This window comes from Pleurodeles waltl, chromosome 5 (genome assembly GCF_031143425.1).
Source record: "Pleurodeles waltl isolate 20211129_DDA chromosome 5, aPleWal1.hap1.20221129, whole genome shotgun sequence".
NCBI lineage: Eukaryota > Metazoa > Chordata > Amphibia > Caudata > Salamandridae > Pleurodeles > Pleurodeles waltl.
The window spans coordinates 163,929,216-163,955,743 of NC_090444.1; positions in this window are offsets into that span (position 1 = coordinate 163,929,216).

Genomic DNA, 26,528 nt, shown 5'->3' on the forward strand with positions numbered 1-26,528 from the left:
CAACAGGTGAGTACATCATTGGGTATGTTGCATGCGATATGGCTGCATGTAGATGTATGTGTGTGCTAGCAGTGTGTCATTTGGCGAGTATGGCTGCAGGCAATGTGAGTGCAGAGGTACGGCTCATGTGTGTGCTTGATGAGGGGCTAATGCAGTATGTAAGCTATCTGTGCTCCCATCAGAAGAAGGGGTTTTGGCATGCCATCGCCAAGGACGTACAGACCCTGGGGGTCCATAGCTGGTGGAACACACACTGCAGGAAATGGTAGAGGACCTGAGACGCTGGACCGGGAAGACCGCGGAGGCCTAGTTGGGGACTGCCTCCAAACGAGGGAGGGGTGCCCTTTGGAGCCTGAACCCCCTAATGGCTCGCATACTGGCGGTGGCCAATCCAGAGTTGGATGGGTGTTTGAGGGCAGTACAGCAGCCACTAGGGGTTGAGTACAGACTGTGTGGTATTTATTGTTTGTTACCTGGAATGGGGTTTGGGTGCAAGGTTGTAGTCAGTGGATGCCCCAATATGCCGCCATTCCTTTGTGGTCCTGCTTAGCTATGCAGGGTGGTATGCATTTTTGGTATTGCTAAGTAGCTAGCATAGCATGCCAGACAGGGCCTAGTTAGTCCCAGTAGATGTGCAGGTGGTAGTGTTTGGGTTCCTTATTGCTGTTGTACCGAGACAATGGTTTGTCAATGTGGACCATACTGTGCAATGTAAGTCCCAGTGATTGATTGTGATGTGTATGCCAATTGTGCTGTTGGTGCTGTGATTGACCCTGTGCTCCGTTTCTCTCTCCCCCTTTCTCCTTTTGTCATCCTGTCCATGTGTGCATTAGCATCATCAGGCGAAGGAGCTGGGGAACTTGCGAGTAGGGAAGCTGCAGCCCACGGCACCCAGGCGGCAGAGAGCACAGATGCAGAGGAGACCAGTGGGTTGGAGGGCGAGGGGAGCACCATGGGGGAGACAGGAGCAACTACTGCAGAATCAGATTCCTACTCCGATGGGAGCTCCCTGCTGGTGGAGACCCCCTCTGGGACCACCCCAGCTACTTCATCTTCTGCCACCCCATACCAGCACCGTCCTCGCAGTAGCCCCCCACCCAGTTGCCCGTGCCCGCTCACCCAGGAGAGTGGGCATCTCCTTCACCCCAGGCACCTCAGTCCCTGCCCCAGTCAGGCTATTGACCTCCTGAGATCCCTCTCTGTAGGGCAGTCAACCATAGTGAATGCCATCCATGGGCTGGCATCCCAGATGCAGAAATGAATTGCCTTCCTGGAGGGCATTCACAGTGGCTTGGCTGCCCTACAGAGATTGTTTCAGGCTCTGGCCTCCTCTCTGATGGCAGCCGGTGTCCCTGTTTCTTCCCTACCCCCACCAAATACCTGTTCCCAGTCCCATAGCCTTCCCCCTCAACCCATCCCATGCACACAAAACAACAGACAATACTCACACAAACAAACACAGGCACCACACTTCACTCCACAAGCACACACACAGCCAACACCTAGATGCACATACTACAACAGCAACTGCCTCCACTGTCTCCTCCTCCTCCCTCACTGTCACATAAGCACAGCAGACATGCACCCTACACACCACATGCGCAGTCACCACCACCACCATCATCACCTCATGCAGTACACCCGCCTCACTTGAAGACAAGACCACAACATACATACACACGCCCTGTTTGTCATTCCTCACCCTGTCTGCCCCCTCCAAAGACACATAAACGCTCCCACTCAGACACCCAACAGCCATCCACATCGCACACGGACACTATCCATGCACCTGAACCCAAGTCCAGCACACCTCCTCCTCCTACAACCACTCCCTCTACCTCCACTCCTATTTCTCCTACCACATCCCACCCCCTTGGTCCTAAGAAGCTTTTCATTTCCCGCCTTGATCTCTTCCCTCCCCACCCTGTCCTGCCTGTAAGAGGAAAGTCCCACCCCCAGCCCAGTTCCTCCAGCTCCAAAATGACTCCTGTTCCTCCCCCTCAGAGTTCTCCTGCCACTAAAGGCAAAAAGAGTGGCACTCTGGCACTCCCATCCCAAGGCCACTCCTCTGCCCCCTAAACGAAAGGGCAAGGACCCGTCCCCTCCCAAACCCAGGCCCAAGGACCCTCCTCCCAACAAGAAACCCACCCCGCCCCCCGAGGAGCCTGCATATTCACATCATGATGCCCCTGCTCAGTGGAGTTCTCAGGAGTCAAGTTGGGCCTTGGACATTGCCTTGTGGCCATATTTTGACTGTGGACAGGCCAATGGCCCTTGCTGTACATTTGTCCATATGTATATATTTATTTATTTAAAATTGAGCTTGTTTTCCCATATCATTATGGTGGTTGGACCAGAGGTATATGTCCTAGCTTTCTTTGCTCCAGGAAGAGGCTGGCGGTAACGGGTGTCATGGGGCCCCTGGGGGCCCCTGCACTGCCCATGCCACTGGCATGGGCAGTGCAGGGGCTCCCTAACAGGGCCCCATGAAGCTTTTCACTGTCTGCCTAGCAGACAGTGAAAAGCGTGACGGGTGCAACTGCACCTGTCGCACGCCCGCAACACCGCCGGCTCCATTCAGAGCCGGCTTCTGTGTTGCAGGCCTCCTTCCCGCTGGGCCGGCGGGCGCTAAGATGGTTAGCGCCCGCCGGCCCAGCGGGAAGGTTGGAATGCCGGCAGCGGTCTTTTGACCGCGTAGCGGGCAAATGGCGGTTCCCGCCCGGCGGGCGGCTGCCGGCGCCCGCCAGACTTGGAATGACCGCCATAATGGACGCGTAATACAGCTGGTGGTATATCCGTCACTTTACCGTCACTTTTGGGACGGATTAACACCTCCTCCAAAGTTGTAATAACCCCCATTGTGTCTTATACACACCGGATACCAGGTGTCGATCGGTCCCTGATGTCAGCAGGAGGTGTAGGACTCCCTGTGCGGGAGGTTCTGCGTTAATTGTGTCCCAGTGTATCTTTATGTGGTGCAACAGGTGATGATGTAGCAGAAATTGGCCGGATAGTATACCCTTTTGTTCTACCCTTTCCGTGAAAGTTCTAAATGTCCCATTATTGAAGAGGTCCCCAATGTTTCCCACTCCAGCCTTGGCCCACACCCCCAGTTCAGAACCCAAGAGAGCTCCTTCTTTGGTACCCTGAGTCATCACTCCCAGAGGTAGTGCAGCAGAATAGGGGTACCCGCCCCACATACGTCTAAAACATCATTTCCAGCACGTCAGGGCTACCTTAATTATAATGGTCTCCTCCTGTGCCTCCACTTGTCTGCCAATCATTTGCGCTATAATCCGTTCTATCCCTGTCTCGCCTCCGCTATGGCACCTGTCCACCCGGCCCTCCCCTGAGCACCATCTGGGGATCCACTGTAACTGGCATGCCAGGTAGTAAAACTCAAAGTCCGGAACTCCCAGACCTCCCTCACTGGTCGGCCTACACATAATTGCGAGTGCTGTACGCCTACGTCCTCCATCCCATATGAGGTCTCTGAGAAGGCTATTCAGTTCCCTGAACCATGACCGCGGGAGTGATACCGGCAGGTTAGTAAAGTAGTAGAGGATGCGCGGCAACATAACCATCTTGGACAATGCCACTCCGGCCATTATGGATAGTTTAAGAGATCTCCAGAATCCCACGGAGGCACGGAGTGATCTAAGAGCCCTCTTCACATTACCTTCCCTTAGGTCCATGAGTTCGTGGAACACTTGTATGCCCAGGTATTTGAAGGTGTGCGGTGCCCACACCATGTCTTCTGGGCAGTTCTGGGGGAGTGAACCATCCGCCATCAGCGGAAATACAAAGGTCTTACTTCTGTTAAGGTGCAGGCCGGACAGTCTACCAAAACGTTCCAGGTTTTCAAATGTCCACGGCAGTCCCGAGTTACCATCTCTTAGGTAGATTAGGATATCGTCACCATAAAGGAATACAATGTGTTCGTCCTGTCCCCATTCAATCCCCTTTCCCTTACCTTCCATTCTTAGCCGCGCCGCCAGCGGTTCTATTGCCAGCGCAAATAACAATGGGGAGAGCGAGCATCCCTGCCTGGTGCCCCTATGTATTGGGTAGGTTCCTGATATCATCCTGCCCATCCTAACTTTAGCCAGTGGGGCTTCATATAATAGGTCTACCCATCTCACTCAATCTTCCCCCAACTCCATCCGACGTATTACAGCCCTCAAATAGTCCCATCCAACCGAGTCAAAAGCTTTCTCGAAGTCAATTGCCAGGAGCGTCCCCTCAGGAGGTCTCTCTCCACGTGGCATATGCAGGATGGCGAATAGGCGTCTAAGGTTTAGTATTGCGTGCAGGCACAAACCCATTCTGGTCCTCATGGATCAGACTGGATATGTGTGGCAACAGTCGGTTGGCCATTAGTTTGCTGAGAATTTTGAAGTCATTTTTCAGCATTGATAGTGGGCGAAAGTCGGTCATTGATGCGTCATCTGGGACCGTCTTGGGAAGAGGGATCACCAATGCCTCCCTCATCATGTCCGGCAACCGCCCCCTCTGGAATGCTTCTGTGTACAGTTCCACCAGCTGGGACGTCAGCAAAGGTTGAGTATTTCTTATAAAAATCCATTGGGAGTCCATCTGTACACGGGGACTTCCCTGTTGCCAATTGCGCAATAGCTTCTTGCACCTCCCCCAGGTCACCGGCCCTCCCAGATCCTCCCTCCCCTCTGGTCCAGCCCATTTAGGGGCAGTGGGCGCAGGTAGGTGTCAAGCACTTCTTGTTCAAGTGCCTCTGGGCTCCTGTACAGAAAGGTGTAATAATCTCTGAAGGCATCATTTATAGTCCCTGGTTGACTTCTATGTACCTCCTTCATATCTCTAAGCCCCGCAGTGGGTTTCTCCCCTCCTCTTGGTCTCACCAGCCAGGCCAACATCCTACCCGATCTACCCTCCTCCGCCTGCACTGAGGCCCAATGTCTCTGTGTGCTATGACATCTCAGCTGCTCCTCAACCTGTGAGTAGTTCTTCTTAGCCTCAATGAATCTTTCCCGTTCAGTTGCCTCTTCACCCTTCCCTATTTCTCCTTTATGCATAACCTTCTCTAGCTCGTTCAGTTCCCGCTTCAGTGAGCGTCTGATTCCTCTTGTTTGTCCCAGGCAGAAACCCCTGGTCGGTACCTTAAGAGCCTCCCACTCCACGTGCCACGCGGACACCGTACCTTTGTTAATGGTGATCTGATTCGCCAGGTGGGATTTTAGCGATTCTCTATACGTCTGGTCACCTAGTGCTGTCGGGGGCAGCCTCCATATTGGGATTGGTGGTCTATCCCTGGTCGCTTTCTATGTAAGCATGAGGGGGCTAAGGTCAGAGAGGGTGCGCCCCAAGTATTCCGAGCACGTCACCGCAATTGTGGTAGAGCAAACTATCCTGTCTATCCTGGTGTGTACACGGTGGAGGTAGGAGTAAAAGGAGTAGTCCCTATCCTAAGGGTGTTGACTGCACCAGACATCCACCAGTTCCCAAGCCTTCACCCACTCTCTCAGATTCATAGCTATTTTGTGTGCCTGGGCACCCACCTGCGGCAGAGTAGAACAAGCCAGATCAGTGTCCAGTGTGCTGTTAAAATCCCCTCCGATCATTAATTCCTCCCCTTGTCTACGTGTGATATGGCCCGATAGACGTTGCATAAAGGGGATCTGATCTTGGTTAGGGGCATATACACTGGTCAGTGCTATCGGTACCCCATGTAGCTTCCCCCTAACTATCACGAACCTGCCCTTCCGGTCAATATCCGTCAAAATGGCCTCAAATGGGACCCCAGCTCTGACCCACACCAGAGCCCCCCTGGCGTATGCCGAGTATTTGGTGGCGAAAATCTGCCCCCTCCACCTCTTCCCTAGTTTATCAATCTCAGTGGTCACGAGGTGAGTTTCTTGTAGTAGGGCCACGTGTATGCCCCGTCTTTTTAAGTAGGCTAGGACCCTGTGTCTTTTGGTAAGTGACCCCATTCCTCTAATATTCCATGTCAATATATTGTATTCTGTCATTGTAACGTGTTCATGACAGGTCCTGAGCCCTCCTCCCGGGCAGACCCACCGGCCACCCCCCAATTTGCATGTCCCACATTTCCGCAACCCCCCCACGCGACACCACCTTTAAAAACATAAACTTGTAACTCCCAGCTCCCGTTCCCCAGGGCACCTCTCAAACTGTAGGTGGCCCATGATAGAGCGCAACAGTGCGACTTAGTCAACGTGTTAACTAAAGGTCTCACCATCTGAAATTGAGTGGACGAGACACCTGTGGGGGAGGGTGAGCTCATTGCCCGCTAGGGCCTGCTGTCCATACTGTACTCCACACCGCCGGGCCTGTTCGTGGGTTAATTTATCCTAGTTCGTCTGCTGTTTGGGGAGTCACTATTGGTGGGGAGCAGCCCGATCCCCCCATTAAGGACACAGAGGCCCAATCCGATTCCCCTCCGCTGCTGTCCCGTGATGATATTTCCTTGTTGATGGAGGCCGTTTCCTCCAAGGCCGCCCTCTTGGCCAATTCCTTCTGCACCCTGGTCGTCTCTCCCCGTGCCCAGTGCTTGTTCCGTGGTCTTTTCCTTACTCCACGGGGGTTCCACCCGGCCCGGGCACCACCCCCCTGACGCCCCCCTCCCAATCCTCGGGACTCCAGCCATTCCCAAGCCTCGTTAGGTTGCAGGAAAAACATGGTTTTGTCGTTGACTATTATCCTCAGTTGAGCCGGAAAGAGTAGTGAATACTGGATCCCCTCCTCCCGCAGCGCTCTCTTCACCGCAAGAAAGGAGGCCCTTTTGGTTTACACATCCAACGTGAAATCCGGGAACAATGTCACCTCCCCATTCGCTACATTGAAGGGCCCAGGCTCTCTGGCGCACTGGAGGACGTGTCTCTGTCTCTGTATTGTAGTAATTGGGCCCCCACCACACGCGCCGGCCTTCCCAGCTCCAAGGGTCTCGAGGACACTCGGTGTGCTCGCTCCAGGGTGAAGAAAGGCAAGAGGCCCCCAGTGGCCACCACCGTCCGCATCCATTCCTCCAGGAACCCCACCATGTCCTTCCCTTCTGTACCTTCCGGGAGACCCACCACCCGCACTTGTTCCTGCAGTTTCTCCCTTCTGCGTCTTCAACCCGCCTCTCCAGGCGCAGGACCTGATCCGTCAGGTTGGTTATCATGGCTTCCAGTGTCTCCTGTTTCGGAACAATTTCCAAGATCTTGTTTTCAGTCTCACATACTCTGTTGGTCAACTTCTGGTGGTATGCTCTCAGGAGGCCGACTTCCACCGCCACCTGATTAATGTCATGTTGCAGGGTTGTTTTAGTGTCTTCGATGGCACCTACTATTTTATCGAGGGTGGCTTGCGCTGTTGGGTGGTGTGGGTCTCTTCTGTGCTCTTCTCCGTGGTCAGCTGATGTTCTGCGGCTCGCCACGTTACCTCTGATCACAGCTTTGGATGGCATCTGTAGGTCGTGGCTATGTGACTGGAGTGCCTGTGCAGGGCAGGGCCCCTCCGCGGTGGGTTTCGGGGCTCGATCTCCTCAGCACCATCCGCCAGGCCTCACCGCAGCCGCTGCCACCTCGCCGTTAATCGGGGAGCTCCCACAACTCCACTCCCCTGAGTTCCAGAGCCAGTCTGTGTGCCCCTTGTGCCTCTACAGGCTTCTTGGCGTGGGCCTGTCTTCAATCCCCTGTTCACTCTGTATGTGCGCCGCCGCCGCCCTATACCCTCTGGGTGCAGTTGCGCTCCCAGTCCAGCTAGTCAACCTCGGCCTGGGCCTGTCCTCTCATCGGGCCACTTCTAGGGCCACCGGTCAGCCCTCTCATGCTATCTCTTCTAATTTGCTTCAGTGCCCAGTTCTCTCATGCTGTGGGCCAAGGCATGCCACCGGGTCTCTTACTTCAGGGAGGTGGCCCTCACTGTCCCAATGGTTTCCCCCAGGTTTTCTTGCGAGCGCTCAGGTCCTCCCTTCCGGGCCAATGATTCCAGGGGGTCTGGTGCCGTGTCCACTTGGATGCCGCTCACCTGCTCCGCTTCTCCAACATCAGGGCGTGGACCATCGTCCCTGTGGCTCACAGGATCATTCGGGCCACAATGGGGTACCAGACGAGGGCACGCCGCTCACCGCTGCGGGCCCAGGGGTCCTTCTCAGTCCGCGGCCCCGCCTCGTTGCTCTCATCGTGTGTCGTGCTCCGTTCCGGCCTACAAGGGGGCCGACAGGCCACCACCGCACCTCGGCACGCAGCCCGGATCCGAGGGCACCCCTAATCGCAGTGCGGCCCTCCGAGGCAGCCCAAGGGATCGACTGTGTCCTCCGTTCCTTCTCACCTTTGGGCGCTTCGTTTCACCCTAGGCCGCCGTCCCGGCCTCGTGCACGATGCGCCACAGGCCGCTCCCTGGTCGCCGCCCCAACCAAGCCTCGGGCAGCAACTCCACGCTCTGCCGCTCCCGCCTGGGTCGGCACTCCTGCAGGGTGTGGATGGGATCGCCAGGACCCCGTAAGGAGTGTTGTAACAGGAGAAATTTGCAGGCCCTCTCGGAGCTACGCGATCATGCGTCCGACATCTTGCCCGACTCGGCCACGCCCCAAATCATTAGCATAGTTGACGCTGTTGGCACGTTTCAGCAATAAGTCACTGACTCTTATAACAACCAGGTTAATTCCACCAAGCTGTTCAGGCTGACCATGCCTATTCATTGACTTTTAACATTTAACACACAAATGTTAATGCGAGGATGCTTGCAATAAATCTAACCACTTGCGATTGCTAAGGGTAGCATTCTAATTCATTGTTATTTTTCCCACCATGCCTCCTTAGATGAAACCCAGTCAAATGCTAATTAGTCTTAACCCTGCTCCAATAGGAACAGTTCAGCCTGAACTGCCAAACCAGGACCTCTCTGAACCAGAACACAAGCAACCCAAGACCAGGTTTGCCCTTATTTGGAATGTTCAGTTTGGTGAAGCATGGTTCAGTGGCACAGTGAGCAAGAACCAACATTCCAATAACAACCTTCTAAACTCAAACTACATACTAATAGGGATTTATTCTACACCACATTCTGTACAATATCCTATTTTACTGCCTTCATTATTCAGTTACCAAAACTGCCATATCGCAAAACATTTTTGACTGCTGCCATTAGATATCCTTAATGGTAATTACGGTAGTGCTTGGTACAACTAACTTTTAGCTCCATATTATGAAAATTAACTTTTTCAGGTGTTAGTGAGTGATAACAATATTAAAGCATTTTCAAGCAGTCAGACCACAGTTAAGGTACAGAGACATCACAACACTGTAACACAATATTACAATTGCACATCACAATAATAGCAACACAATACAATGCACAAATGTGATAACAGCACAACAACAAATATATAGCAGAACACAACACAAAATTGCAACTACATAATAAAACAAAAATACAACTCAACAATGCAATAATACACCACTACAATACAGCATGTGAACATAACAGGCCAAGACAGCAGCAAAATTTAATAATACACCAACACAACCCAACAACACATATCTGCAATGCGTTTGTGAAAAGATGTGTTGTAGTTTTGTGTTGTGGTATTGTGTTATCGTGGTGTGTTGCGGTTGTACTTTTATTCTTTTTTATTGGGTGGTGTGGATTAGTGGCACATTGTTGTGCTGTTGTAAAAGGGTGCTCTTTTGTTGTTGCTGTGTTTTGCATAGGTGTATTTGATGTGTTCTATTACTCCATCATTCAGTTGTTACTTTGACATTTTGTGTACTACTGTTGTGTTGTTATGTTTTGCATTGCACTGCTTTTTGTGAAATCTTGCTGTGGTATTGTAAATCATGTTGTTGTGGTGGTGAGGTAGCTCTTTTTGCAATTGTGTTGTTTGTTTTATTATGGCATTGTGGTGTTGTGATTCATTGTATTCTACTTTGTGCCATGTTATGTCTTGCTTCAAAGTTATTTTTCATTATGTTTTTGTGCGTGTTCTATAGCAACTTTAGAGATATCAACATTTGCTGCTACACTTCAGGTCAAAGCAGCACATTCCTTTAAACATCCAGAGCCAAACACCCATTTGCCAATGTCTAAGAGAGTAGCTTGCTGCTTCCTCAGCTATTCATCTATTTAAGATATTAGTCAAACAAAAAAATAACAAACTTGGCAACTGTGGTTCTAGTTTTGCACATCTGCACATGTGAAGTATTGTCCTTCGACAACAGTCGAGTTTGGTCGAATACTGGTGCTCACACAATATTGGATATCTGTTGCCACAATGGCCCCGAACGGGGTTCCATAAAAATAGAGCCACAGCTAAAATCATCAAAAGTATACATATTGGAACACTCTTACAAGTATAGCCCCATGTAATAATTTAACTCAATATGTTTCTTGCCAACAGTCCACACAAAATAGTCCTTGTTTCCCTTGTCTTTCATCAAATCAGTAAGTAGGGAGAGTACAAGGAACATTATTTCCTACGCATTCTCTGATATGTTTTTAACCTTAACATAGAATCTAGTAATGAATAAAAGGGCTATTGGGAGTCTATAGTTCATTTTATTCAGTTCTTATCTTCCAAAGTTATTGCAAGTGTCTTTCAACATTGGAAGCACCCGGGCTTCATTTCTTGCAACCCGGTTGACGATAAAACGATGAGGAGCACGGCCCAATGATGAAGCATACTGCCTTTGGGTGGGTGAGGGTTTGTGCTCCATTAACCTAATGCTTTCAACACCTAATTGGATCTGGGTATTCAATATGCTATCAAGGGCCCTTATCACAAGTGTATACTTTATTAATATTGTTAGATTTTGGGAGAGTGTTACTGGACTGAATATTTCTCCCAGACCTCCTTTTTAATGCAGCGGGCCACTAGAAGGGCTACAACCTTTGGGAAGACTCAGGGAGCTGACATTAAGCCAAAAGGAAACACTCTGAATTGGTAATGTATTGTATTGATTGATGTAGAAGTAAAGGTACATCTGATGTATGAAAGAAATCAGATCTTGGAAATTAGCATCACGCAGAAGGAGAGTGCTCATGTAATGATCCTTGGGCACTAAAGGTATAATTTTTCTGTAATGCCTAGATTTTGAATGGACATGTTTTGACATGTTTGGTCAGACATTGGAGGACTAGGACCATTCGGAAGTCCCCTGTGGCTTCCTAGACAAGAACAATTGTTACATAAAAGCCCCTCATCTGTTCCTCCTGGGGTAGTGTTGTGAATGCTTCCACTTGAAGAAGGCTTTGATCCCTTGATGAAGAGCTCATCTTTTCTCCTTGTTCAGTGGCCATGGATTTAGTTTCACACCCAGATCTTCAGGAAAATTAAAAAAATCTAGCTTGTAACCTCACTGACAATCTGGAGCATACATTCATTAGAGGTGGATACTTCCCAGACGGCCAGTAATCAACAAAGTCCTTGCTGCATACTCAGCCACTTTCAACATAGCCTGGATCTGTGCTTATTTGGTGATTTGGACATTTTGTCTCCTCCATTCCTTGGCTTAAGTTTACCCTGCTGCTGAGGGTGCTTCCTGTGAGAAGGTTTATTAAACAGGGATTTCTTCCGATTAGTCAGCAAGAACGACCTGTTTAAAGGAGGAGAAATGTTTCTTCTCCTTGAATTGTTTGTGGATATTCTCCTTCAGCTCTCATCTCAACCGATGAGATCCTTCAAATGGTATCTGCAAAGCAAGGAGAAAGCAGTGAGAAGGAAAAAGCAAGGAGGAGGGACTCAAAAAACAGACGAAAAAGCAAAGAGAAGACAGGAGCAAGAGAAATATAGCAGCTGGGCCTGGGAAGTTCTCCTCCTTTTACTCCTTCTTGCTGGACCTCTCCAGGGGGAGGAGAGGAAGACAAATCAGAGGCAAAAGAAGCTTGACCACACTTTTGTTTCCTCAAGTGCTTTCTCTTCTCTTTGAACAATGCTAAATTTCAGCAAAGAGGATCATAATTTGTAAATGGAGTGAGGCAAAAGATCCAATCTCTCTGGGGAGAAAAGGAAGTCTAACGTAAGCACAAGCCAATGACTCATTTGCGTGGCACCATCAATCTGGAAGTGTATTCACCATGGAGACCGCATAGCTCCCGCCGATCCCAGAAGGGCCGGAGGCCAGTACAAAGGAAAAAAAACTTCCAACACTACCCACTCCCCCCATACCCGGCATACAGGAACCTGTAATCGGGAGGGTAAAAATTCCCATTTTCTAACAATGCACAAACAAGCACCTCAAGCCTAACAGAAGTCACCCCCCATCCATCTTCCATCCCAATGAGGCAGTAAAAAGAAACAGGAGGCATGCTGGGTTGAGGTAGTGCTTTTGGGGTTCAGCATATGAGGGATGGGGGCCATACCTATTTTTCTGACTCAGGAGGTGGAGTTCACTTACAGGTAATAATGGGGACTACAACAGAAGGACATGGGGGTAAGGTTCAGCAATGTAATCCAGACCCAGGGGAGCAGTTGTATTTAATGCACTTCCTAATGCAGTTTCTGTCTTTTGAATGCAATGCAGCAAATTTGTTATTTTAATGTTATGTTGAACATTATCGTAAGACTCCTTTTCATTCCTTTAATCCATTCCCACCAGTGTATTTTAGCTTTTTTCTGGTAACATTATAATTCATACATGACAACACTCACTATTTAGGAGGGGCACTCTGTGTTTTTAAGCCAAACAGGACTTTCTTTTAATTTTCTACTTCTGGAATTCTCTTCCACTCCAATCAATTTCGACAATTATTTGTACGAACATTGGCAGACCTGAGAAGGATCTCAGGATGTAAAGGCAATTTTGGGGGGTTGCGGGATAAATAAATATGTTTTCACAGATCTCATTCGTAGTTTGGCATCCAACCGATTTCGGTAGTTTAAACGTTTTAACCCCCTTACACAGATAAGCCCTTTCCCCATGTTTTACTTTTTCATAATATAGATAACAGAATGTTAGGTTTGCACCATTCGCCCAAAACATGACCCTGAAATTGTGTCATTAAACCAGTGCTTAATTTGTGCTTGTTGTTTCCGGTGCTGAGCACCGGCACTTATTTTTGAGGGCCGGCGCTTATTTTTCAGCCTCAAGCATTTGCTGCGAGCAAAAGACACATATGGGACAGACAGAGGGAGGGAAAAACGAAAAAGCGTAACAAAGGGAGAAAGTAGAAAGCTGCTATAGCGAGCTGAAGGGGCAGGGAGTAGCTTTGTATGGACTGAAGAAGCCCGAGATGGCTTCAGGATTGCGCCGCCTCAGTATTTCGTGTTCACACATTTAATTGCAGCAGCCGCATGTTTAAGAGGAGGGCTTTGGGCACCAGCACCTTTTTATTGACAAATTAAGCACTGCATTAAACACAGCATACAGTTTGTATGGATGCACAATGAGACCGAAAAGGTACATGTGTTTAACTGTTGAACACCAATTATAAAGAAAAAAATGGTACGGCACAGAGGTGCACAAATATGTAGGAGTAAAATGGTTAAACAGCACAGACTCCCTGTGCCTGAGCGAGCTGTAAACCAGCCCGCTCAGGCCAATCCCAGCGGTGCTCTCATGCTTGCTGGACTGCTGGGACCAGGAAGCAGAGGAGTGCGAGTCGGCCAGCAGCACCAGTTAAGTGTTTTTTTTTTATTAAACCCCCTACGTGCGTTCCTCCCATGCACCCCCATGTGCCCCCCCCCCACTCCTCTCGACCTGCCCCACCACTTTTAATTTGTGTCGACCGCCACTGCTAACTACATTTATCTAACCTTCCAGGTACTGCATTGATTTACTGTCGGGAAAAGAACAAATTTTAAAGATGGATGTTTCAAGTGCAAAGCAGTGCAGGGTCCAATCTGGAAGTACCTTTTTTAGATTGTATCATGTTTCACACCCACCCAAGCGGATGGATTACAAACATTGCACTGGTGACTGAGTATATTTGAACTGGATTGCATTGATTGGCCTCTGCCAAATCGGATTCCTGCTCGCTGATCAGTACAGGAGCACCGTATGCAATGAGTGAAAACTACATTTTCCATTTGTCTGTAACACTTGCAAATGGGGCAAAACTCTCTAGTTAACAATCCCAAATTATGCAGTCGCTGTTGCAGTACATATGATCGTTAAATAAGTTGTCCTTGTGCCAACGTTGATCCACTGCTTTACAGTTAGCGTCCTATATGACCAGTAGTGGAACACCATTAGCAGTGAATCAAAAAATAAATTGCACTGACCGGTCAGTGCAAACGATGGTAAACTTTCTAGACAACAATGTCAAATTAGTCAGTCACTGCAGCAGTGAATGTAACCTGCTGATACCCTTAATCGGCTGCCTTCAATAAATTCACCTCGCTCCCAGTATTTAACCATTGTTTTACAGTAAGCACCTCACAGGATCGGAACTGGAACACCATTTGCAGTAAATAAAAAATATATTTTGCACTTTTGCTTCAGAGTGAGAGCTCAACATATGCAACGTTCTAAATAAAGGGAGAACCGCAGGTTTGCCTTGTAAATGGACAAGTGTTGGAATGCTGAAGAAGTGTTCTGCTATAAACTGTTGTGTCCATATGAAGGCACTCTCTGGTACAGAATGTTTTATTCAAATATGCTGAAATACGGCACACGTGTGAAACCCCCTATATTGGTTTGCAATGGGCTGTAGTTTCAGCAAAGCAGTAACCTGAACTTTTAAGGCCGCTATGTAATTGGTTTGTTGTGTAACCTGCAGTTTTGATTTCACCGAAATACTATCCCAAAATGTGTGGATAATATGGGCTGCTTGCTTTAGTGATGTTTATGGTGAAATATCAGTGCAATATTGGATTACATATCTTGGAAGGGTTGGGTATCCCCCAGCAATGAGTCTTATCTCTCTACTCCCTGAACAAAATAAAACTTTTTGTGAGTCACTTTGAAAGTGAAGTTTAGTAACAACATCTAGGTGTTTTTCCAGGCCAGTTCCCATAATGGTGATGCCATCTGGCCTAAAGATATATAACACCATCTTGTTAACATTCACAAAAAGCAATCCTTTTGGCCTTTCATGTGTCCGTGAAATTAGGCTAGAGTCCATATTTTGATGCTGCTTCCATTACTTTTCTTTTAAACACCTCGGGCCATACCACAAAACATTTTTGACTGGCACTATTTCATGTCCTTGGTAGCAAGTTAAAGCAGTGTTTGCTCCAGATACCTTTTATCAAGGTATGTTGGAAAAAGCATCTGAGGTGGCAGTGTGTGGCAAGAATATGTGTGCACATCTTTATTGTGTGGTATTATGTTGTGTTGATGACGTATCATGTATTTTGTGCTGAATAATTTCAATGTGATTTTGTTGTATTGCACTGTGGTTGTTGTATTGCGTTTGTTTCAACTATTCTGATGTGCCCTGTTATGTTTGAATTGTGCTGTTGTGCTGTTTTGTGAATGTTACTGCATCATGTTAATTATTGACTTTAGAAATGTGAACAAATGTTACTATGCTTTCCACCAAAAGCAGCCCATGCATTGAAAGCTCCTGTCACAAGCAACCATTTACCACTGCTGGAGGTGGTAAATGGCACTGCTCCTATTCGTCATCTACTTAAGACACCGGTTAGCCCAAAACTGTAGCAAACTGAGTCCCAGTCCTCCTTTCACGGGATGAGGTCCATCATGCTTAAAAGGTTTCCAAGAACGGATGTCTTTGTATGAAAAATTTATTTTCTGGTAAAAAAATGAAAATAAATTTGAAATTTTATGGCAAGAACGGAGGCTCATATTATGCTTTTCTTTTCATTTATTTAAAATAGTAGCGCGGTCAAAACTACAAATCCCAAGAGGCTAGGAACAATAGCTAATGGGAAATAATACAAAGACTACAATAATGCACCAATCAATGGTCAAAGCACCCTTGAAGTAGTTATCTTGCACGCGAACAGCCCTCTTTTCTTGCTGCTCACGGTCAAGATAAGTACTCTTCTGAATAAGTTTATTTGTTTAAGGCTCTGCTTTTAATGTATTTTTATTACGTGTGTTTACACAACACGCTGGTTCATTTGCGCGCTCCCTCTAGACGGCTTGTAGCCGCACGCCTAGGTTTTCCCCTTCGCGCTCGGCTCGCGCGTCTCTCAGCTGTTCTTTCAGCGTTCCCCTCACTTCGCGTCACTGCATTTGAACGACGGCGGTTGAGGCAAACGCTGCATTTCCTCACCTTCGGTTAAGCGCCTGGCTCCCTGTGATAGCAGAAAGCACCCTCTCCCCAAAAATTCTTCAAAAATGGCACTGTTGATTGGTGAGTCTTCCTCACACAAGGTGGAGGATATGGCTCCTCACAGGCCTCCCTTAAGGGAGAGGATTTCTACTACTAAATCGTCTTCTAAATGTTCCATGAAAACGAAACATATTTCTTCCCCTATAGTTACATCTAAAATTCTGGACACTATAAAATACACCCACATTACCCACAACCCTTTATGAACACGAAAAATAGCCAAGAGACAGACATGCAAATCACAGACACAACTACACACACCACAACCACCCATCCATCGGTCATGCACCCCACCACATTATTCAACACCCACTGCACAACACACACCACACAACACCCATGTCCCCACAAAGTCACACCCATTTCGCAGATGAGGAGTTGCCGGTCATGGTGGAGGAAATAGTCAGGGTAGAGCCACAGCTGTTTGTAGCACAGGTACAGCAAATATCCATAGCAAGGAAGATGGAGCTATGGCGGAGAATTGTGGACCGTGTGAGCGCCGTGGGACAGCATCCAAGAACAAGGGACGACATCAGGAAGGGGGAAGGTACATTCCATGACAGCAAGGCACCAGCTCTCCATCCAGAGAACTGGAGGTGGACCCCCGCCTCCTCCCCCACAGCTGACAGCATTGGAGGAACAAGTCTTTGCAATACTGCATCATGAGGGACTCACTGGAGTAGCTGGAGGACTAGACACTGGTGAGTCAATAGTTACGACCTATCACCCACCCATACCTGCCTGCCATCTCACCACCTCATCCTGACTTCCATCACTCCACTCCATCCCACACAGTGCACATACACGTATTACTATTTTATATTCATGTCTGCTTTATGCAGACATGACTATTTCATGCTTCATGTCTGCTTTATGCAGGCATGAAGCATAATACATCACTTAGATTCCTGCAGGTGCCCAAGTCAATCCCGGAGGGGGAGGTGGTGCCATGGCCATCCAGTCCTCCAACAGAAGATGCCCCCAATGATGACAGTAACTCTGGACATCTGGATCTGGATGAACTTCCTGGCCCATCAGGGTCCACTGGTTAGTCGGCCACCCCAGCCCACACCCAGTCCACCATAGAGCCTCCCCCCTCAGTATCCAACACCACAGCACCTACCCAACATCCCCACACCTCTGTGCCAAGGACACGTCAATCAGCAGTGTGCCCACCTGTACAGGGACCCCATTCCACACCTCACAGCCAAGACAATCAGGGTCCTGGGGTTAGTGGCCGTGGGCACACGGTTCAGGTGACACGGACACAGCGGAACAGGGACCCTGGGAGGACAGCTGTGTGCCAGGGGGAGGATAGGCTCAGGGAAGCGACTGTCCTGGAGGCACTCGCTAATGTCTTGGGGGCTTACCAACAATACCAGCACAAGATGGGCCATATTCTTGACATCATGCAGGAGAATCAGCGGCTGCAGGAGGAACACCAGCAGGAGCTCAGGAAAGATTTGCAGGCCACCATGGACACCATAGCAGGGGTGCTGGCTCAGATTGTCAACATAATGAGGGAAGATACAGCAAACCAGTGGGCCCCTTCCACTAGCCAGTCAACTGAACAGCCCACCACATCTGCTGTAGCTAGTGGACAGGAGGCCCTGCCACAGGACCCAGAGGCAACCAGCACCCCTCCCCCTGCAGAAGGTGAACCACCCAGCCAACGTTCCCTGCGACCCAGATAGATACCAGAGACACTTGCCAAGGCCAAGACCACGCCAGGAAATGAGACCTTCCTGAATGTCCCCCTTGTATCCCACTCTGTCACCTTGTCCACTTTGAACTGCCTTTGTTCCCTTTCCTATGGCCCTTTGGACACTGGACCTGTGCTACAAACAAACTGGACCAATACCCTGGACTTACCTCTATCATCAACCCATTCCATTGCCATATTCCATCTTTAAATATCACAACAATAAACACCACTTGACTGATAGTGCTTTATGGTATGAAAATGTGCAATTATGGTAACAGTTAAATCTTGTGCAATTGACCTGAGCTCTGTGATAGCATACAAATAATGACTTGTAGTCAACACATTAGTACACAGTTGTTATAACACCAACATCTGCAAAATGAGAAGGCATAGGTGACAGCCAGTTGAGATGAAAAGGAAGTGACTGCCATCCTGCTACAGCCACACTGAAAAGATAAATAATCAGAGGAATGGTCAGTTCCACTGTCTCACCTGTGTGTCATTGGAAGTGCTGCTGTATAACTGATGTTCTGTTGTCCACATCCTCATCCTCTGCCTCCTCATCAATCAATCAATCAATCAATCAATCACAATATTTATAAAGCGCGCTATGTACCCGTCAGGGTTTCGAGGCGCTGGGGGGAGGGGGGAGGCGTGGAGCGTTGCTGTTTAGCGGTCGAAGAGCCAGGTCTTGAGGAGCCTTCTGAATGCGAGGAGGTCCTGGGTCTGGCGTAGAGGTGTGGGGAGAGAGTTCCAGGTCTTGGCGGCGAGGAAGGAGAAGGATCTGCCGCCGGAGGTCTTGCGCTGGATTCGGGGTACGATGGCGAGGGCGAGGTTGGCGGATCGGAGTTGACGAGTTGGAGTGTAGAAGTTAAGTCTGGTGTTGAGGTAGGAGGGTCCGGTGTTGTGAAGCGCCTTGTGAGCGTGGGTGAGGAGTTTGAAGGTGATCCTCTTGTCTACCGGGAGCCAGTGGAGTTCCTTCAGGTGAGGGGAGATGTGACATCGGCGGGGTATGTCGAGAATCAGTCGGGCGGAGGCATTTTGGATACGTTGGAGTCGTTTGATGTCTTTGGTTGGGATGCCTGTGTAGAGTGCGTTGCCGTAGTCAAGTCTGCTGCTGACGAGGGCCTGGGTCACCGTCTTTCTGGTTTCTGTTGGAATCCACTTGAAGATTCTGCGGAGCATTCGAAGGATGTTGAAACAGGAGGAGGAGACGGCGCTGACCTGTTTGGACATGGTGAGGGCGGAGTCCAGGATGAAGCCGAGGTTTCTTGCGTGGTTGGCAGGGGTGGGCGGGGGTCCGAGGTCAGAGGGCCACCATGAGTCGTTCCAGGCCGAGGGAGTGCGCCCGACGATGAGGACTTCCGTCTTGTCGGAGTTGAGTTTCAGGCGACTGTTGTTCATCCAATCGGCGATGGCTTTTAGTCCCTCGTGGAGGTTTGTTTTGGCGGTGAGCGGGTCTTTGGTCAGGGAGAGGACGAGCTGGGTGTCGTCGACGTAGGAGATGATGCTGAGATGATGTTGGCGGGCCAGTTTAGCGAGGGGGGCCATGTAGACGTTGAACAACGTAGGGCTGAGGGAGGATCCTTGGGGGACGCCGCAGATGAGGTTGGTCGCTTTGGAGCGGAAAGGGGAGAGACGGACTCTCTGAGTTCTGTCGGAGAGGAAGGATGAGATCCAGTGGAGGGCTTTATCTTGGATGCCGGCTTCCTGGAGGCGGGTCAGTAGGGTGCGGTGGCAGACTGTGTCAAAGGCGGCTGATAGGTCGAGGAGGATGACGGCTGAGGTTTCGCCGTTGTCCATTTGATGTCTGATGTCATCGGTGGCGGCGAGGAGAGCAGTCTCAGTGCTGTGGTTTAGTCTGAATCCGGATTGTGAGGGGTCCAGGATGGAGTTGTCTTCGAGGAAGTGGGTGAGTTGAGTGTTGACGATCTTCTCGATGACTTTAGCTGGAAAAGGGAGGAGAGAGATCGGACGGAAGTTTTGGAGATCGTTGGGGTCGGCTTTGGGTTTCTTGAGGAGGGGTTGGATTTCTGCGTGTTTCCAGCTGTCCGGGAAAGTGGCGGAGGTGAAGGAGAGGTTGATGATCTTGCGGAGTTCGGGGGCGATGGTGGCGTTGGCTGAGTTGAATACGTGATGAGGGCAAGGGTCCGTAGGGGAGCCTGAGTGGATGGTGTTCATGGTTGTTATGGTTTCTGCATCGTCCACGTGGGTCCAGGCGGTGAGGCGGCAGTCGTGGGAGGAGACGTCGGGGGTGGGGTCTGGCGGTGGACCGGTGTTGAAGCTGTCATGGATGGTGGCGATTTTCTGGTGGAAGAAGGTGGAGAGGTCGTCGCAGAGTTTCTGGGAGGGCGGGATGTCGTTGGAGTTGGCTTTTGGGTTGGAGAGTTCCTTCACGATGCCGAAGAGTTCTTTGCAGTCGTGGGCGTTGTTGTTGATGCGTTCGGTGAAGTGGGCGCGCTTGGCGAGGCGGATCTGTTGGTGGTGTTCACGGTTGGCGTTTTTGAGGGTGGCGAGGTTGTCGGGTGTGCGTTCTTGGATCCATTTCTTTTTGAGCTTCTGGCAGATGCTTTTGGAGGTGGTTAGATCGTCTGTGAACCATGCTGGTTTTTTCTTTCCTTGGATTGCAGTGGGTTTCTTGAATGGGGCAAGGGTGTTGGCGCAGTCGAGGATCCATTGATGGAGATTGATGGCGGCTGTGCTCGGGTCGGTTGCGTCGGGTGGAGGGTTGTTGATGAGGGTGCTGGTCAGTTGGTCTTGGGTGACTTTGCCCCAGCGGCGGTGAGGAGGTAGCTGGATGCGGTGTTGCTCTGTGATTTTCTTATAGGTGAAATGGACGCAGTGATGGTCGGTCCAGTGGAGTTCGGAGGTGTGGCTGAAAGAGATGTGGTTGCTTGAGGTGAAGAGGGGGTCAAGGGTGTGTCCGGCGATGTGGGTGGGAGTGTTGACTAGCTGGTGGAGTCCGAGGTTGAGGAGGTTGGAGGTCAGTGATGCGGTGTTGGCGTCGTTGGCGTTTTCCAGATGGTAGTTTAGATCTCCCAGGAGGATGTAATCCGTGGAGGCGAGGGCGTGGGTGCTTGCGAGGTCGGCGATGGTGTCGCTGAAGGGGGCTCTTGGTCCTGGAGGGCGGTATATGAGGGTTCCTCTGAGGGTCGTGTTGGGGTCCGTGTGGATCTGGAAGTGGAGGTGTTCGGCTGTCTTGAGGGTGTCGTCCGAGTGGGTGTGTCCTCGGGGCCACTACTGCCACAGGGGCATTTCCAATCTCCTCCTCCTCCAGATAAGGCCCATGTCATCTGAGGGCCGGGTTGTGCAACATGCAGCATGCTACAACTATCTGGCAAACTTTCTCAGGGGAGTAGCAGAGGGATCCACCTGTCAGATGGAGGCATCTAAACCTGGCCTGAACCTGTCCTTCAGGAGGCCAAAGGTATGTTATATGGTCGGCCTGGTTCGCCCATGTGCATCATTATACTGATCGCAGCCCCTGTCCTGGCATTCCTCGCAGGGAAAAAGAGAGGGGGACAGGGAGATTAATTGGTCCAGTGTACACTCTCCCTATCCGTAATATTACAATAGTTAGGTACACTGTTCCACATAAGGCGAAAAAACACACAGAACGTGAAGTGTCTCAGGTATAGGTTAATTCAGAAGCAAGGGCCCTCATGTTTCTTCTTTGGGCTTGCTCCGCGTCAGACCGGCACCGCAATGTCTGACTGGAACATTAAAGGGGCCTCTTTGCCAGAAATCTTGAAAGAGGAAAAGTTACAAAAAAACTGCTGGAGAGAGAAAAAATTGTAAAATTGGCTCGGTCACCTCCTCGAAGAACCAAATTTATTAGGAGATGGAGGCGCCGGTCAAGATTAAAAACACATGTAGAGTGAAAGGGAACTGATGGTCTTTCACTCTATGTAACAAAGGGAAAAAGTGCAATAACTTTAACCACTCCGGAAAGTCAACATGTTTCGCGCCTTACCACGTCCAACCAGATCACCTGGCGCTTCATCAGGACTAAACACAATCTTCTCCAGAAATTATTAGTGTAGAAGTACACTGTGTTCAAAACATATACAAGGAAGGGGGAGTAAGAGTTTACTCACATCAGTTCGTATCAATTAGAAAAACTGAGAAATACCTGTGGAGACAAAAGAACAAGCAAACTACATTCTTCCCAGTTCTATTGTAGGATATACACAATTAGTGATATGGTGTTAATGAGACATGGTTATCACGGCCATACAAAAATGTGCTAAGTGGAGATAAGCATATTAAAAGTGATGCTTACCATAATTAATTAGGAATAGGGCTCCATGGAAAGCACATGTTTACAGTAACTCAATGTTTCTATAATGACATATTGCAGACAGGAGTTATATAAAACAGTCAAAAAGCAAAGGAGTACTATTTAACAAATCTCTAATGATGAAAGTATATTAAAAAAAGTTCAGGGAACAGCGGTCCCAATGCAAAGTAGAGTTATGGTGCCGTACATCGAAACTCTCGTAGTTTTGGTGAATTCAGAGATAAGTAAGCAGTCAGCAAGGAGAAAGCAAAACAAGGCATATTCTAATGCAGCTCAAAAAATAAGCGTAAATTACAAAAACATACTAGGATTATCATCAGTAGCATAGCATGCAGCAAGCATGAAAGAAAACAGACTGTAAAAAAACAGAAAGAGTCAAACGAGCGTTCGATTCGGAGTGCTCAACTTACATTAGCACCGTCATAGGCCTGATTAGGACTTCACCGGGGGCCTTGTTCCCGAAATACTCGAAGGAAACGCGGTCGCCGGGAGATGAAGAGAACCGGAAGGGGTCAGGAGCCACAATAGGTTTGGGTAGCCACAGTTACCTGCAAGAATTGAGGGACAAACATTAGACTTACACAATGGTAGGGGGTATGACTCCTGAAGGCGTACACTGACATAAATTGGTTGGGGACTCTGGATCACCTATTAGCCACCCCCTGTGCCTCTGTAGTTGGGCCATCACATTTGGGATGCTGCTATTCCTTTAGGACGAAAGAATCATGCACCGACCCAGGATACTTGGCAATGATGTGGGAGATGTACTGGTCCTCCAGGAACACCATTTGCACATTGAGTGAGTGGAAACTCTTCCGATTCCTGAACTCCGGTTCACTGTGCCGGGGGAAATGAAATGTGTGTCCCGTCAATCGCCCCAATAATATTTGGTATATGTCCCATTGCATAGAATCCAGCCTTCCCAGGGGCAAAATATTCAACTTGGGGGAAAGCAATGTAGCTGCACATGTGTTTCACCAAGGCAGACAAAACCCTTGCGAGCACGATTGAGAACATTGTCGGTGACACTCCTGCAGCCAAGCCTACTGTCATTTGAAGAGAACCAGTTGCCAGGAAATGAAGCACTGAGAGAACTTGTACAAGAGGGGGGATCCCAGTGGGATGACGGATAACTGATATCAGATCAGGCTCCAATTGAGTACACAGCTCTGTGACTGTGGACCTGTCCAGTTTATAGGTCAGTATGATGTGCCTGTCCTCCAGTGTAGCCAAGTCCACAAGGGATCTGCACACGGGGTCTTGTCTCCTCCTCTTATTCCTCTGCAGTGGTAGGTATCTAAGGGACACAAGAGTGAGTAGGGTGTCACAAACTGAGCATTCAAACCATCACCTCAGTGTGAATAGAGCATGTATATGAATGTCAATGTATGTGCAATTTACAGCAATGACGCAGTTTCCAATTTCTGAATGTTGTCCACCACCATAAAATAGGGACTGCCTGTCCTGTAAGTATGGACAGGTGGAAGTGATGTAACTCCACCGGCATTGGGCGTCAAAGAGAAATGCGGTCTTGCACCGCCATACTATTTCTCATTGGCCCAAATGGGGCTCTATGGAGTACAGTGTCCAATGGGGATCACCGGCGGCGGTGACGGCGTACACCACCGCGGACGTAATCGCCATTTTCTGTCTAAAACCTCACTTGATTCCTGACTTTCCACAGGACAACACCTCCACTGCGTGTGCCGCTGTGACCTGTGTCTGGCTCCTGCCATGCCCTGTGTGACAAGGGAAAGGGCCCCTGCCTTCAATTCGGAGGAGGTAGAGCTCCTGGTGGATGGGGTCCTACACCTGTTTGGACATCTGCATGGGCCTCCCGACCAACAGGTGAGTACACCATGGGCACGATGCATGTGACAAGGTTGCATGGAGATATGCGTGCTAGCAGTGGGTCATTTGGGTGAGGGGTATGTCTGGTGGTAGTGTACATACAGTGCTCCAGGTGATGTGTGTGCCAATGGAGATGGAAATGGAATTGGTGGGCCATATGTGTGACAGGCTGGATTGTATGGTTAATGGTGTCCTCCTGTCTGTATTACCTCCGCAGGTCGGCACACATCAGAAGAAGGGATTGTGGTGTGCCATCACCAAGGACGTGCGGACCCTTGGAGTCTATAGGAGGCAGAGCACCCATTGTAGGAAAAGGTGGTAGGACCTGAGAATCTGGGCCCGGAAGACCACAGAGACCCAACTGGGGATGGCCTCCCAACGAAGGCGGGGTGCCCGTCAGAACCTGACCCCCTGATGGCCCACATGCTGGTGGTAGCCTACCCTGAGCTGGATGGGCACTTGAAGGCAGTACAGCAGCCACAAGGGGGTGAGTACAGTGAGCGTGACAACCATTTTTGTTGGGTGGCAAGGGGATCCTGGTGGTGGGTTTCAGTTAATGGGTGCCCCTTAATGCCAGCTCAGCCATTGCTGAGTGATCCAGCTCAAGGTAAATGGGTGTATAGCAAAATCTAGTAACCTAGCTAGGTTGCATTCCATGTGCATTAGAATTATCTGGCGGAGGAGCAGGGGCACCGGTGACCGAGGGAGCTGTATCCCACAAAACCCAGGAGGCAGAGTCCACCGACGCCGAGGGGACCAGTGGGACAGAGGTCGAGGGGAGCACCACGACGGATACAGGCGGTGACAACACTGACTCTGATTCCTCCTCCAATGGAAGCTCCCTGGTGGTAGGGGACACCTCTGGAACCACCCCAGCTACAGCCGCCACCACCGTACCGGCACCGCACACCCAGTAGCCCCCCACCGAGTTGCCTGTGCCCGCTCACCCAGGAGGGTGGGCATCTCCTTTGCCCCAGGCACCTCAGGCCCTGCCCTAGTGAGCCCTGCTGCACTCAGTGAAGAGGCTATTGACCTCCTGAGATCCATCTCAGTAGGGCAGTCAACCATTGTGAATGCCATCCAGTGGATGGCATCCCAGATACAGCAATGCAATGCATACCTGGAGGGCATCCACAGTGGGTTGGCGACCCAACAGAGATCGTTTCAGGCTCTGGCCTCCTCTCTGATGGCAGCCAGTGTCCCTGTTTCTACCGTCCCCCCTCCAATTACCACTTTCCAGTCCCAGTCTCCTCAACCCCAACCCATCCCAGGCACAAATACAGACAAGCATGCACACAAAACATCAGACAAGAGTAGCACAGTCAAACACAGGCAGCACACTTCAGGCCACATGCACTTACACAAACAACAGACACACAACCATATCCACTGCCACCACTGTTTCCCACTCCTCCTCCTCCCTCACAGTCACATCGGCACTCACAGCTGCATGCACTGCATCATCAGCCACCATCACCACATCAAGCAGCACACACCTCACTTGCAGACACCTCCACAACATCCATCCACGCGTCCCCTTTGTCCTCTCCCACCCTGTCGCCCCCTTCTAAGAGAAAAAAACACACGCACTCAGACACCCAACAGCCATCCACCTCACACACGCACACTGACCATTCACCTGCACCCACGTTCAGCAGACGTACACTCCGACACCCACTCCCTCAACCTCCACTCCCATCCCTCCTCCCACATCCTGCCCCAACGTCCCTAAGAAGCTTTTCCTTGCCCAACTTGACATCTTCCCTCCGCCTCCAGCCCCTCCATCCTGCCGGGAAGAGCAGGGTCCCAACGACCCAGCACAGCACCTCAGACAAACAGTCTGCAACCTCTCCCATCAAATCATCTGCTGCTGGCACAAAGGGCCCCAGAGTGTGACAGCTGCCACTCCTACTGAGAGCACACCTCTGGCTTGGAAAGGAAGGACTAGGGTGGTGAAAAGCAAGGGACAGGAGACGGGGACAGTGGATGCAACACCTAGTCCTGGAGGCAAGGACACAAGTGACATGTCAAAGGGGAAGGGGTCTCGTCACAAGAGGGGACACATGGATCCCCCTCCACCAACAAAGATTACCAAGGATCCCCCTCCACCACCAAAGAAAGGGAAAGTTCCCACTCCACCAACAAAGAAAGGGAAGGTTCCCACGCCACCAACAAAGAAAGGGAAGGTACCCACTCCACCACCAATGAAAGGGAAGGTTCCCACTCCACCACCAATGAAAGGCAAGAGGCCCATTACACCAGCAGAGGGCAAGGAGCCCTCACCTCCAGCACAGGCACAGCAGCAGCCCTCACCTCCAGGAGATGGCAAGGAGCCCTGACCTCCAGCACAGGCACAGCAGCCTTGACCTCCAGCGAAGGCAAAATATCCCTCACTTCCAGCAGAGGGCAAGGAGCCCCCACCTTCAGCAGAGGCACAGCAGCTCTCACCTC